General features: G+C 40.3%; 1 pseudogene; it reads right to left on the bottom strand.

Annotated features, from left to right (window-relative positions):
* Positions 1 to 3,288: 3,288 nt before the first annotated feature.
* Positions 3,289 to 3,408, bottom strand: LOC129893576 (5S ribosomal RNA; annotated as a pseudogene).
* Between the last annotated feature and the right edge of the window lie 10,888 nt (positions 3,409 to 14,296).

The raw sequence follows: 14,296 nt of genomic DNA, 5'->3' as shown, positions 1-14,296 counted from the left end.
CTCATAGGGCATACATATATATAGTCATATCATCTCATATTGTAGCCACACAAGGCGCCCACAATTAGCAGTATGAAAATGGACTTACCTCATATGTCCACTCGAACTGCACCTATTGCAATTTCCTGTATACTTTTCCTTTCATTTTTCAACTTTATATGTCAATCATATTGCAACAACTTACCTGACATAGATCCTTCATGCCTTTGCTTACCTGTGTGCCTTGTAACTTCTAGTATCGTCAGTTACTTTCTTCTATCGATATTTCCCTTTTGCTGAAAGCACAGGTTAGTAGGAGAAATTTCATTCCCTATGACTCGGCTCTATCGCATGATCTTAGATCTGAAAGAAAGTAACATCCTAAATGTCTTGTAGCCTCCTGTCTATAGATATGGTGCACAACACATTGATAAATAGAACTCTACTAGACACGGTCTGTATACACTCTAAGGACGAACTGCTTTGATACCACTTCTATCACGACCCAACCCCGTAGGCCGCGACTGAGGTCCGACTTGGACCCCCGTATACATACCTATTAGTTGTGGTCATATTGAACTACAAATAAGGTAATATCATGTATCTGCGGGCATGAAACGCAGCCCCTCGAAGAAAGGGGGTCACTACGACATATGTACTGAGTATGTAAAACATAACATAATACAACTGGAAGCATATCTGAAGTAGAGAAACAGGGGATAAACTATCAAAATTTGAAACCTGTACCTGTACTCTATGAGTCATAAAAGCATGCATGCTCAAATTATACAATATAGCCAGCCCTTTCAGGGATCCAATGAATCATATCTATAGTATCAGTATCATGATATTGCCTTATTTACAGTTCAATATGACCACAACTGATAGATATGTGTACGGGGGGGTCTAGGTCGGACCCCAGTCGCGGCCTACGGGGTCGGGTCATGACAGAAGTGGTGTCAAAGTAGTTTGTCCTTGGATTGTCTGCAGACTATGTCTAGTAGAGTCTTGGTTATCGATGTGTTGCACGCCACATCTATAAACAAGAAGCTACAGGATATTTAGGATATTACCTTTCATCTACATCTGAGATCATGCTATAGATCTGAGTCATAGGAAAATTCCTTATACTAACCTTGGATCTTAACAGAAGAACGATATCAACCGAAAAAAGTAATTGAGGATATGGATAGTTACGAAGCATGCAAGTTAGTAAAGTTAAGCGACGGAAGATATCTATTTGGTAAGGTATTGAACTAATATTGAAATGTAAAGTTGAAACCTGAAAGGAAGGCAAACAGGAAATGCCACAGATGCAGTTTGAAGTTGGACATACGAGGTAAGTCCAGTACTTTTATATTATTGTTAATATTAAAAGCCCTGTGTGGCTACGGTGTAAGATGATATTGAAAGCCTTGTGCGGCTGTGATAGGATATGAATATATATATGTGTTGTCCCTGTGAGGCGTTGTTGGTATTTTCTACGTGCAGGTTATGGGACAGTAAGAAGTGTAGAGGAAACTCTGCCGAAATTTTCCCAGAACGAGGAAAAGAAAATGAAACATAGATTTTTGAGATGTCTGAGAAGTTGATACCAAGTACCCCTACTGTGTTCAACTAAAGCTGTAAGAGGTACCCTTCAGGTCGTCGATAAGGGGCACCCTTTTCACTTGAAGAATTTTGTTTCGGAGGAACAAAAGCTTATTTAAGTAGTAAAGTTCATACTACGGTATTTCCAGCCGTATTTGTACTGTAGGAATATAAACAGAGGGCTCAGGGTGAATGATAAGATGTCCCGCGAATGAGTTTCACTCTTTTTGGAAAAAAATACCAAGCCCTCAACTCCTATTGTAAATTAGACAAGTTGTTCATAACTCGAAGATAAACTCGGAATGAGACCAGGAGGGTCAAGTATTAAAATAAGTACCGTGATATTTCAGAGATTCTGGGTTCTTTCAACAATGGTTGAAAAAAGATTTATGATAACAGTTTATAGTTCTCCACTGACTAATTGGGAAAAGAACTCCTAACGGAATCATCTTAAAGAGATGTCAGGGACTGAATACGAATACGAATTAAAAGGGGGATATGTAAGTATGAATTGACCAGTGTGATATGAGTATGCAGGGATAAAGTGGAAACAATAGTAAGACGCACTTAGTACGCGTTGACTAAATTAAATGCCTGCGTTGAGAACGCTGTAAGAGCATGGGGCTTAAGATACAAAAAAAATAACGCGTGTACACAACGTCGCCCCAGAAATAATGGAACCCTTAAGGGACGAGGACAACAAACTTAAGGAATAATTGGTGTAACCTACATTCACCCCAAAGAATAAAGGATATAGGTTGGGGTAAAGCTACTACTTCAAGAAAACCTTAAATAGTTATTGTTGGAATACTAGCACTGCCTAATTTGAATTGGAATGACTACAGGTGCTAAGTAATTCTTGGAAAAGGAAAAGTAGAAGGTGGCCTTGGATGAGTTGTCCCCTGGGTCCCATTATTCAAGTACCGATTAGTAGACAAGACATCACATTAGATATGGAAAGGTTCTCGTCGCTTCGTAATTTAGTCAAGACTCCGTACGCGGATAGTCAGGTTATAAAATATGCAGATAGATGGAGACATAATGCAGTATCAAATAGATTGGTAAAAGGAATTGGACAAAAATTGAGATTGGACATAGAGATGTAGAACAAAGTACAGACAAATGAAAGTACGAGTACCCTCTAAAGAGGGGAAGTTAATGAGAAAATGGCAAAAGTAAGGTGAAGGCAATCGATAGGGGAATATATCTGAGATGGACGTCTAAACTTCAATAAGATATCTTGCCGAACCAAGTCAAGAAGGTCCGGAGGCTACCAATAATTGGATGGAAGCCAGAATGCTACATAAGGAAGCGTTAAGAAGTTTGTGACGAGACCCTGAACAACATAACACTAGAAGGCGGCTGCATATAAAAAAACAAAAGAGTGTAACCATGAAAGGATATCAACCAACTTAAGAGATATTACGAAGGATAATGACAGCATGCTAGACCAAAAGCCAAAATGTTGGGTCTAGAGTTAGTCGCAAATGATGTTGCGATAGATAAATAACCAAAGAAAAGGGAATAGAAAGCCTCCTGTGGTAGAAAATGAGGAGAACACAAAGTGAATAGAGGATAGTGGAGCTAAAGGTCTACGCCGATATTGGATGCAAGATAACGGACGAAAGAACAGGGCAAAACATAAAGACTCGTAAGACAACACTGAGGTAAATCTGGAGCTAAGTTGAGTGCCCCACACATTATGACAAGGATTACAATGAAACGCGACACAAAGACTTCCCAGGGAGGTCACCCATCCAAGTATTACTCTCACCCCAGCACACTTAACCTCAAAATTCTTATGGAACTTAATGCATTAGTGCTGGTATGATCACGCGAGATGGAAGAATCGGAACTAGCGGCGGAGGAACGACATGAGATTATGTTCCTGGAATACTATACGTTACGTTAAGGCAATTGTAACAAGGGCTTAAGCAAAATAAGAAGGATTAGCTAATTGCTAACTGACGACATATTCAAATGCCACAACTCTTCAACATAGTACCAGTTAATGAGAGGAAAACCACAGAATGGCTATATGGGCCAGTGGACGAGGGAATTTCGACACCACTTGGCAGCCAACTCTGAGAGCGAAAAAGCAAAACCCAAAAGGTAAGGGTACCACCTGATGTAATTTACGAATGATAAGAGGTAATACCCAAGGTCGAAAATTCCACAATATGACCGGGGCTACAACACTCACTTCGCACTCCATCGACAGATGGCTCTAAAGGGAATATTAACTATGGATTAACGATATTAGCCCCTGCTCCTTCGATCAAAGGCTGCATACTCAGCCGAGAAGGTGTAAAATTGTAGGGTAAAGGAGTAGTAGGACCTTACGGAGTCCCCACAACTATTATCCCAGGCGAAGGAGCCCAAGTTGCAATCAACTACCGAGAAATGCGAAAGTAGGTTAAGCTAAACTACCGAGATGGAATTAGTACTATGGGTAAGGTAAGACATGGCCACGATTGGACCAAAGACCTACCCCAACATCGAATGTAGTATAAGGGAGAGAAAGGCAATGTAAGACATGAGAACTAACGAGATAGCACTGGGATATTTCTTGTACCCTCTCATAATCTTGTAAAGGTAGAGAATGACACAAGATAATAGATCTATAGGATTACAAGCGGGGGTAGCCAACCCTAAGGATTAGAAAAAAAGGGGAAGAAGGACCCAAAATATTGAATGCCAATTAAAGTTTTGAAAAGAGTCGAGAAGGACTATACGAGGTTAACGATTCCCTAGTTATTAACGTCATTACGCACCTATTTTATACTCTGTAAGAGTAGGCTGCTATATGGGTTATTGTGAGTAGGCTAATGAATCAGCCCATTTGCTTCCAATCAAGAGCACCTATGTTGCTGAAATTAGGGGGAGTTATAGAACATGGAGAATGGTAAGGTTCTATGACGTTTCCCTAGTTAATATCTCGAATAGAGGGACTTTAATTATGATTAACGTCTAGAGATCAGTCCAAGAAGAGATTGGGAGCACAGACAGGTCTTCGTATCACATTTTCCTTCGAGCTGTTGAACAGACTGAGCATACTATAAGATGCAAGAAGATATGTCATGAGCTGGTGTTGTTAACTTCAAATATAGCTGGGATGATTATCTATCACTTATCAAGTTTCCTATAATAATAACTAATACTCCCGTATCCCAATGGCCCCGTACAAGATTGGTAGAGCAAGATGTGTAAGTCCCCTATTGGATGGGTCGATGTTAGAAAGACTAAGCTAAAAAGGCCCCGACATGATTAAGCAAGCTATTGACTAACGACCCAGAATCGGCAGAAATGATATACAGATAATCGACGTCGACATTCAGAGTTCAAATGGATGATTGGATGTTCACAACGGAGTCACCCAAAAAAGGGAACTTAACCCAAAATATATTAGACTGTATCAAGTTACTCATAATATGGGCAACGTGGAAGGTAAGTTGAGCTTACCACCTCATTTGGAAACTATATGCCCAGTCTATCAGATAAGAATGCTTCGCAAGGGTACTGACGAGTCACCCAGGGTATATTCCATAGATGAGGTCCAGGAGATGAAATCCCATGAGGAAAAACCTATCGCCCTCTTAGATCGGCAAACTGGAAGATTGTAGACTAAAGACGTGCCTTCCGTTAATATACGGTGGAAAAATCAAATCCAGAAAGAGGATGACCGGGGAAACTAAAGAGAACATGAAATACGAGTATTCGCACCTGTAACCGATGTCTACAAGTAACTCCAACTCTTGAGCATTCATATGTTAATAATATAGATGGAAATGTATGTGATAGCATAAGGGAAAGGAACCCATCTATAATTTATATAAAGTCTTAAAGGAAGTTGCATTTAACATTCGGGGATGAATGTTCTAAAGGGGGGAAGAATGTTACACCCCACATCTTTGAACTCGGAAGGTTCCTTAAGTTACTTAGAAGCTAGTATGTGATCCATTTAAGTTACGACCCTATTGAACAACTCTAAGAAGGGAGAATGTGACACCCCATGGAAGGGAAGGTTGGAAATAGGGTGAGGAGAAGTCGAAAGGAGTTGGAGGCCAAGTAACGAGTCGTAGGACTCAACTTATCTACGTAAACTACTAATTCAGAAGTCTTACATACGTGAGTTACTTGATTACATACCAAGCTTACGTAGCAAGGGTTTCATCGGCTCTTAAAGTGAGACGACATTACGAACGAGATTACGAACCCACGATGAGGAAAACAAAATTGTGCGAGGCAGCCAATGGGGGGTGACACGTGGAAGCAACTAAGCAAGAAGGTGACCCACCTGCTTGGGGTCAAGTAGGTGACCCACCTGCTTGGGGGAGGTGGGCCCCACTGCCACATGGCAGCCTCTCCTTGCTTGCATAGATGCGGTGGCCCAATAGGGGCTGGACACATGTTCCCCTTACGGGATGACACATGTCGCCTCCTAGGAAAACCAATATACATGTATATAATCTAATATTTTCAGTTTTTATTCACAAACTCCAGCAACAACAAAGGAAACTAAAAACCCTAAGGTACAGAGGAAAAGAGGGCGGCCAAGGGAAAAAAATTGGTAAGTCCCGATTTCGTTCCATAAATTAATTATCTAGCATATAACATGATGATATGGAGGTATTATAAGTATAAAAGCATGGCTTGTTGCAGCAAAAATCGGATAGCAAGCAGCCACGACGTTCAAGTCGCACTAGAAAAAGTTCTGAGGCACAATTTTGGCTAGTTTTGGCCAATTTTGGGTAAGGTAAGGCTTCTCCTTTAAATTTGGACTTTATGGTGTTATTATAGGGTTTATTACACACCTTTTGGGCTTCTGGAAGTTGGGTAAAAGTCATAAAAAGTTCGACGTTCGGAATAAACTAAATTGAAGTCAATATAGTTGAATTGTTGTCGAAATAAAATGTTGTTCTTGTGAGGTGATTCAGCAGGGGTGTGGATTGTGGTTTCAGGGTCTAAATATGTTATGAATGAGGTGGTGGAGCTTCTGTTTGCAGCCACACGACCCCCCCACCTCGTATGGTTAAAGGTTTGGCAAAATGGAAACTAGAAACCCTATTTTGATATCGTATTTTTGAATAAGTCGTTTGGAGTTTATGTTGTATATGGTTGGTGTGAATTGCTGTAGGTTGTTGTTGTTGGTTGTCTATAGGTCATAGGGACCTAATTGTAAATTTGGATAGGGCACATTATAGGGGAGGTGTTGCCCAATTTTCGGCGACGCCTTAGCAAATAACAGAACTAGTCAGGGAAACGACTAAGAAAATAGATTCCATTAATACTAAGGTGTAACATAGGGTGCTGGAAAGTTAAGAGGGGCTGATATTCATATTACTTTCATGTTGAATAGGTTCAAAGAACGGCGAGGCAAACAGGATAAGGAATAATTCAGACAAGGTATGTGAAGCTTCTCTTGGTATGTTTTTGGTATAGGTATGTAAAGACTATATTTTCTCGTTTGGCATGTCTTAGATGTAAGCAGGATATGATATGAGCTTTGGGGGTAATTCCATTCCTTGGTTCTGAATATGACTTCAGGACCCTCAGTCACTTTTGAATGTTAAACTTTAAAGTAGTAAACTACTATCTTTGAGTCTTCTATATGACTGTATAACAATTGATTCGACTAAGATCTTGTTTGTAAAAAAGAAAGGCTCTGAGATAATCAATGCTCGGACTGCTATAAGATATTTCACATTGGCATACATCTAAGATTTCTAAAAACTCCTTTTTACATAGTCCTTAGTGACAGTTAGAGAGTATATGTCCGATACCTTCTACCCTGATCCGTAGGTGATGGTTCACTTGATGACTTCATTGAGTCTCAGATAATGATTTAAACTGTGTTTTGTTTCTCACTACTCTACTCGTGTATACTGTAATACTTCTTTCACCAACTCCCGGGCTATGTCCGTTATCATGCACAACTCACTGCATTATCCACCGAGCCCTTCACTAGAGGGTCGGGTACGTATATATATATATATATATATGATAATGATGTGTTGTAATAAGGTGACGATGGCACGGGGCCTGATACTGATACTACAGATATGATTCACCGGATCCCTGATAGGGCTGGCTATATTTTATAATTTGAGCATGCATGCTTTTTTGACTCACAGAGTACAGGTACAGGTTTCCAACTTTGATAGTTTAACTCCTATTTCTCTACTTCAGATATGCTTCCAGTTATATTATGTTATGTTTTACTTACTCAGTACATATGTCGTACTGAACCCCTCCTTCGAAGGGTTGCATTTCATGCCTGTAGGTACAGGTATGGGTTTTGGGAGTCCGTCAGCATAGGATTCCACTTAGCTCGGCTAGAAGAGGCTCCATTGTATCGGAGCCTAGTTTTTGCACTAGCCACTGATGTATATCATCGTTTTATTTATTCAAGGGTACGGCGGGGGCCTTGTCCCACCATATGTTGTCATTATTATTTTTAGAGGTCTGCAGACATGTATATGTGAGTTGTGTATGTCAGTTTGATTCAGCTGGGTCTACATGATATATGATATATGTTATTACGTTATGGCAGCCTTATCAGCTTGCGTGCCCATTCATGTTGTGATACAAACGAAAAGGGCTACAGGTTTATGAAAATGTTATCGCCTAGTGGGGCTTTGTTACATGATATTGCCTTATTTGCAGTTCAATATGACCACAACTTACAGATATGTGTAAAGGGGGGGTCTAGGTCGGACCCCAATCGCAGCCTATGGGGTTGGGTCTTGAAAGAAGTGGTATCAGAGCAGTTCATCCTTGGATTGTCTAGAGAATATGTCTAGTAGAGTCTTGGTTATCGATGTGTTTTGCGCCATATATGTAAACAAGAAGCTACATGATATTTAGGATGTTACCTTTCTTCTATATCTGAGATCGTGGTATAGATCCGAGTCATAGGAAAATTCCTTATACTGACCTTGGATCTTAACAGAAGGACGATATCAACCGAAGGAAGTAATTGACGATATGGAAAGTTACGAAGCATGCAGGGAAGTAAAGTAAAGACACAAAAGATATCCGTTTGGTAAGGTATGGAACTAATATTGAAATGTAAAGTTGAAACCTGAAAGGAAGGCAAACAGGAAATTCCACAGATGCAGTTTGAAGTTGGACATACAAGGTAAGTCCAGTATTTTTATATTATTGTTAATATTGAAAGCCCCGTATGGCTGCGGTGTAAGATGATATTGAAAGCCTTGTGCGGCTGTGATGGGATATGAGAATATATATGTGTTGGCCCTATGAGGCATTGTTGGTATTTTCTGCGTGCAGGTTATGGGATAGTAAGAACTGTAGAGGAAACTCTATCGAACTTTTCCCAAAACGGGGAAAAGAAAATGAAACATTGATTTTTGAGATATCTGAGAAGTTGATACCAAGTACCCCTACTGTGTTCAACTAAACCTGTAAGAGGTACCCTTCAGGTCGTCGATAAGGGGAACCCTTTTCACTTGAAGAATTTTGTTTCGGAGGAACAAAAGCTTATTTAAGTAGTAAAGTTCAGACTACGGTATTTCCAGCCGTATTTGTACTGTAGGAATATAAACAGAGGGCTCAGGGTGAATGATAACATGTCCTACGAATGAGTTTCACTCTTTTTGGAAGAAAATACCAAGCCCTCAACTCCTATTGTAAATTAGACGAGTTGTTCATAACTCGAAGATAAACTCGGAATGAGACCATGAGCGTCAAGTATTAAAATAAGTACCGTGATGTTTCAGAGATTCTAGGTTCTTTCAATAATGGTTGAAAAATGATTTATGATAATAGTTTATAGTTCTCCACCGAGTAATTGGGAAAAGAACTCCTAACGGAAGCATCTCAAGGAGATGTCAGGGATTGAATACGAATACAAATTAAAAGGGGGATATGTAAGTATGAATCGACTAGTGTGATACGAGTATGCAGGGATAAAGTGTAACCACTAGTAAGACGCACTTAGTACGCGTTGACTAAGTTAAAGGCCTGTGTTGAGAATGCAGTAAGAGCATGGGGCTTAAGATACAAAAAAAATGATGCGTGTACACAACGTCGCCTCAAAAATAGTGGTGCAGCAAAAATTGGCTTGGTGCAGCAAAAATTGGAAAGCAAGCAGCCACGGCGTTCAAGTCGCGCTAGAAAAAGTTCCGAGGCACAATTTTGTCTAGTTTTGGCCAATTTCGGGTAAGGTAAGGCATCTCCTTTAAATTTGTACTTTATGGTGTTATTATAGATTGTATCACACACCTTTTGGGCTTCTGGAAGTTGGGTAAAAGTCGTAAAAAGTTCGATGTTCGGAATAAACTAAATTGAAGTCGCTATAGTTGAATTGTTGTCGAAGTAAAGTGTTGTTCTTGTGAGGTGATTCTGCAGGGGTGTGGCTTGTGGTTTCAGGGTCTAAATATGTTCTAAATGATTTGGTTGATCTTCTGGTTGCATCCATATGACCCCCCCACTTCGAACGGTTAAAGGTTTGGCAAAATGGAAACTAGAAATCCTATTTTGATATCGTATTTTTGAATAAGTCATTGGGAGTTTATGTTGTATATGGTTGGTGTGAATTGCTGCAGGTTGTTGTTGTTGGTTGGCTTTAGGTATTAGGGACCTAATTGGAAATTTGGATAGGGCACATTATAGGGGAGGTGTTGCCCAATTTTCGGCGACGCCTTGGCAAATAACAGAACTAGTCAGGGAAACGACTAAGGAAATAGATTCCATTAATACTAAGGTGTAACCTAGGGTGCTGAATAGTTAAGAGGGGTTGATATCATATTACTTTCATGTTAAATAGGTTCAAAGGACGGCGAGGCATACAGGATAAGGAATAATTTAGACAAGGTATGTGAAGCTTCTCTTGGTATGTTTTTGGTATAGGTATGTAAAGCCTATCTTTTCTCGTTTGGCATGTCTTAGATGTAAGCAGGATATGATATGAGCTTTGGGGGTAATTCAATTCCCAAGTTCTGAATATGACTTCAGGACCCTCACTCACTTTTGAATATTAAACTTTAAAGTAGTAAGCTGCTATCATCGAGTCTTCTATATGACTGTATAACAATTGATTCGACTAAGCTCTTGTTTGTAAAAAAGAAAGGCTCTGAGATAATCAATGCTCGGACTGCTATAAGATATTTCACATTGTTATACATCTAAGATTTCTAAAAACTCTTTTTTACATAGTCCTTAGTGACAGTTAGAGAGTATACGTCATATACCTTCTGCCCTGATCCCAAGGTGATGGTTCACTTGATGACTTTATTGAGTCTCAGATAATTATTTAAACTGTGTTTTGTTTCTCACTACTCTACTCGTGTATACTGTAACACTTCTTTCACCGAGTCCTGAGTCAGGTCCAATATCATACACAACTCACTGCATTATCTACCGAGCCCTTCACTAGAGGGCTGGGTACGTATGTATATATATATATATATATATGATGATGATGTGTTGTAATAAGGTGACGATGGCGTGGGGCCTGATACTGATACTACAGATATGATTCCCCGGATCCCTGAAAGGTTCAGTTATATTGTATAATTTGAGCATGCATGTTTTTATGACTCACAGAGTATATGTACAAGTTTCCACTTTTGATAGTTTATCCCCTGTTTCTCTACTTCAGATATGCTTCCAGTTGTATTATGTTATGTTTTACATACACAGTACATATGTCGTACTGACCCCCTTCCTACGGGGGCTGCATTTCATGCCCATAGGTACTGGTACGGGGTTTGGGAGTCTGTCAACATAGGATTCCGCTTAGCTCGGCTGGAAGAGGCTCTATTGTATCGGAGCATAGTTTTGGCACTAGACACTGATGTATATCATCATTTTATTTATTCAGGGGTACGGCGGGGGCCCTGTCCCGCCATATGTTGTCATTATTAGTTTTAGAGGTCTACAGACATGTATATATGGGTTGTGTATATCAGTTTGATTCTGCTGGGTCTACATGATATATGATATATGTTATTACATTATGGCAGCCTTGTCGGCTTGTATGCCCATTCATGTTGTGATACAAATGAAAAAGGGCTACAGGTTTATAAAAATGTTATCACACAGTGGGTCTTTATTACATGATATTGCCTTATTTGCAGTTCAATGTGACCACAGCTGATAGATATGTGTACAGGGGGGGTCCAGGTCGGACCCCAGTCGTGGCCTACGGGGTTGGGTCTTGACACATAGAAGGTCTAATACAGAAAGGCTTGGCTCTGATTCAACAGAGCTCCTCCCAAACTTGCCGAGTACAACCCTAAGCTGGCGGATCCCCAAAGTATGCGTCTGTACCTTCAGGCATAAAACGCAGCCCCTTAGAGAATGGGGGTTCAGTACAATATATGTATTGAGTATATAAAGCATAACAGCACATAAGTGAGATAACAACTAAAATAGGGATGTAGGAAATAAGTATGATAGTTAAGAGTTCACTATACCTGCATCCTATGAAAAGAGAATATGTATATCACCCTCACATATCACTCCCGGCCCGTCGTAGGACACGGTGTTACCAGATCAATGTATATGGCATCATACCATCATATACAACATCGTTTCATACCTTATAAGTACATTACTATGTTTTCATATGTATGCTTGTCTATTATATCCATCCTTTTAGTGAGGGACTTGGTGAAGCTGACATTTTATTGTGTATTATGCTCGGCCCTTCATAGGACACGGTGAATAATCATTTCGTTATTTATCATGCCCGGCCCTTCAAGGGGCGCGGTGAATAATCATTTCATCATTTATCATGCACGGCCTTTTATAGGATGCGGTGAATTTATCATGCCCGGCCCCTCATGGGATATAGTAAATTTATCATGCCCGGCCCTTCATCGGACGCGGTGAATTTATCATGCCCGGTCCTTCATGGGACGCGGTGAATTTATCATGCCCGGCCCTTCATAGGGTGTAGTGAAAGATGTATTAACAGCCTGCACGAGTAGAGTAGCGAGGAACCATATGCAATTTAACTCATCATCTGAGACTCAATGAAACAACCAAGTGAACTGGCACTTGAAGACCAGGGTAGTACTCATTTCAAGTACCTGAAGAAATATCGTTATGGCTCATATCGACTGGAGTCTCAGATAAGAATGCTTTGCAAGGGTACTGACGAGTCACCCAGGGTATATTCCATAGATGAGGTCCAGGAGATGAAATCCCGTGAGGAAAAACCTATCGCCCTCTTAGATCGGCAAACTAGAAGATTGTAGACTAAGGACGTGCCTTCCGTTAAGATACGGTGGAAAAACCAAAACCAGAAAGAGGATGACCGGGGAAACTAAAGAGAACATGAAACACAAGTATTTGCACCTGTAACCGATGTCTACAGGTAACTCCAACTCTTGAGCACTCGTATGTTAATAGTATAGATGGAAATGTATGTGATAGAATAAAAAAAAGGAACCCCTCTATAATTTATATAAAGTCTTAAAGGAAGTTGCATTTAACATTCGGGGACGAATGTTCTAAAGGGGGAAGGATGTTACACCCCACATCTTTGAACTCGGAAGGTTCCTTAAGTTACTTAGAAGCTAGTATGTGATCCACTTAAGTTACGACCCTATTGAACAACTCTAAGAAGGGAGAATATGACACCCCATGGTAGGGAAGGTTGGAAATAGGGTCAAGAGAAGTCGAAAGGAGTTGGAGGCCAAGTAACGAGTCGTAGGACTCGACTTATCTACGTAAACTACTAATTTAAAAGTCTTACATACGTGAGTTACTTGATTACATACAAGGCTTACGTAGCAAGGGTTTCATAGGCTCTTAAAGTGAGACGACATTACGAATGAGATTACGAACCCATGATGAGGAAAACAAAATTGCGTGGGGCAGCCAATGGGAGGGTGACACATGGCAACACCTTCATTTTCTGTGCTTTCCCTGATCAAACTAGAAGTTAGTGACCCACCTTCTTGGGTCAAGTAGGTGATCCACCTACTTGGGGGAGGTGGGCCCCACTACCATGTGGCAGTCTTTTCTTGCTTGCATAGATGCGGTGGCCCAATATGGGCTGGACACGTGTCACCCTAAGGGGCTTACACATGTAGACTCCTAGGACCACCAATATACATGTATATCATGTAATATTTTCAGTTTGTATTCGCAAACTCCAGCAGCAACAAAGGAAACTAAAAACCCTAAGCTAGAGAGGAAAAAAGGGCGGCCAAGGGAAAAAAAATAGGTAAGTCCCGATTTCGTTCCATAAATTAATTATCTAGCATATACCACGATGATATGGAGGTATTATAAGTATAAAATCATGTCTTGGTGCAGCAAAAATTGGAAAGCAAGCAGCCACGGCGTTCAAGTCGCGCTAGAAAAAGTTCCGAGGCACAATTTTATCTAGTTTTGGCCAATTTCGGGTAAGGTAAGGCTTCTCCTTTAAATTTGTACTTTATGGTGTTATTATAGAGTGTATCACACACCTTTTGGGCTGCTGGAAGTTGGGTAAAATTCGTAAAAAGTTCGACGTTCGGAATAAACTAAATTGAAGTCGCTTTAGTTGAATTGTTGTCGAAATAAAGTGGTGTTCTTGTGAGGTGATTCAGCAGGGGTGTGGATTGTGGTTTCAGAGTCTAAATATGTTCTAAATGAGGTGGTGGATCTTTTGGTTGCATCCACACGACCCCCCCCCCCCGCTTCGAACGGTTAAAGGTTTTGCAAAATGGAAACTAGAAACCCTATTTTGATATCGTATTTTTGAATA

This window comes from Solanum dulcamara, chromosome 6, assembly GCF_947179165.1.
Source record: "Solanum dulcamara chromosome 6, daSolDulc1.2, whole genome shotgun sequence".
In the NCBI taxonomy this organism is placed as follows: Eukaryota; Viridiplantae; Streptophyta; class Magnoliopsida; order Solanales; family Solanaceae; genus Solanum; species Solanum dulcamara.
The sequence above is the reverse complement of the archived record's forward strand: the minus strand, read 5'-3'. Positions and strand labels throughout refer to the sequence as shown.